This window comes from Pteropus vampyrus, unplaced genomic scaffold (genome assembly GCF_000151845.1).
Source record: "Pteropus vampyrus isolate Shadow unplaced genomic scaffold, Pvam_2.0 Scaffold123, whole genome shotgun sequence".
Taxonomy (NCBI): domain Eukaryota; kingdom Metazoa; phylum Chordata; class Mammalia; order Chiroptera; family Pteropodidae; genus Pteropus; species Pteropus vampyrus.
In genome coordinates this window covers 5,415,435-5,416,449 of record NW_011888904.1, presented here as the reverse complement: position 1 = coordinate 5,416,449, position 1,015 = coordinate 5,415,435, and positions in this window count along the sequence as shown.

The following is a 1,015-nucleotide window of genomic DNA, read 5'->3' as shown; positions in this document are numbered from 1 at the left end:
GAATAGCAGGCCACTGATTGAGATTAGACAAAGAGGGACAAGATTCTAACCCCACAACAGTGCCTGTCCCTGAGTTCGTATTCTGACCCAACCATCATAGTCCAAAACATGAGTTTTGGGAAAAAGACCAAAATAAAAGAGCCAATTCACTATATTCTCTAAAATGTTGAAAATAAAAGTTGGTATCTACAGGATTGTGCTAGAGATTTTATTTGTTTGACAAGAATCTCACAGATGCTTCACTTGCACTGATAGGCTCAGCATGGTGTCAGGACCTAAGGTCCTCATCAACAGACATCACTTTGGGAATCTTTAGACAGAAAAAAAGATAAAGATATGGCAGATAACATATTCCACATTCAGTGACACCACTGACTCTACTAAGAACTTAAAGAAAAGAGAGACTTGGAATGGAGCTAAAGTTTCTATCCTTGTAGAGAGATCGAGAGAAATGCCATTTTTATTGTAAGACTAATATATATAGTTTTACTTCCAGGCTAATGTGGGCTGAGAAATAAGAAGTACATGTTAAGTTGCCTTTTGTGGCATGCAATCATGTCTCAGAGATGTGAGCTTACCTGCTATGTGATCCATTCACACTTCAGAGGTTTATTTTCTCCTTGCCTTCTGTCAAACAGATTCCTAGAAAACAATAGGAAAAATCGAGGACATAATCACACTTCCAGTTCACTCTCCGTAAAAAAGACATAAGTTCCAAATATATTCATTTGATTGGGATATTAGAAATAAGAGTACACTCAACAAATGTGATTCCTCTCTGAGATATCTGTCTCATGAGATCAGAAGACCCAGGTAGTCATTGGTCTCTGCCCATCAGGAAACTAACTGGGCAGTACCTAATATAGACTACGAAGAAGATATGCCCTAGAGGAAGAAAGAGGTAGCTGTGGATTCCACACCTGGACTTAGCCTTTGCACCCAGAACTGGGGTTCTCCTAGTCCTGTTGACCTCATTTTTCTCACTTCTAATCTTCCATGGTTTCTTTTTTTTTTT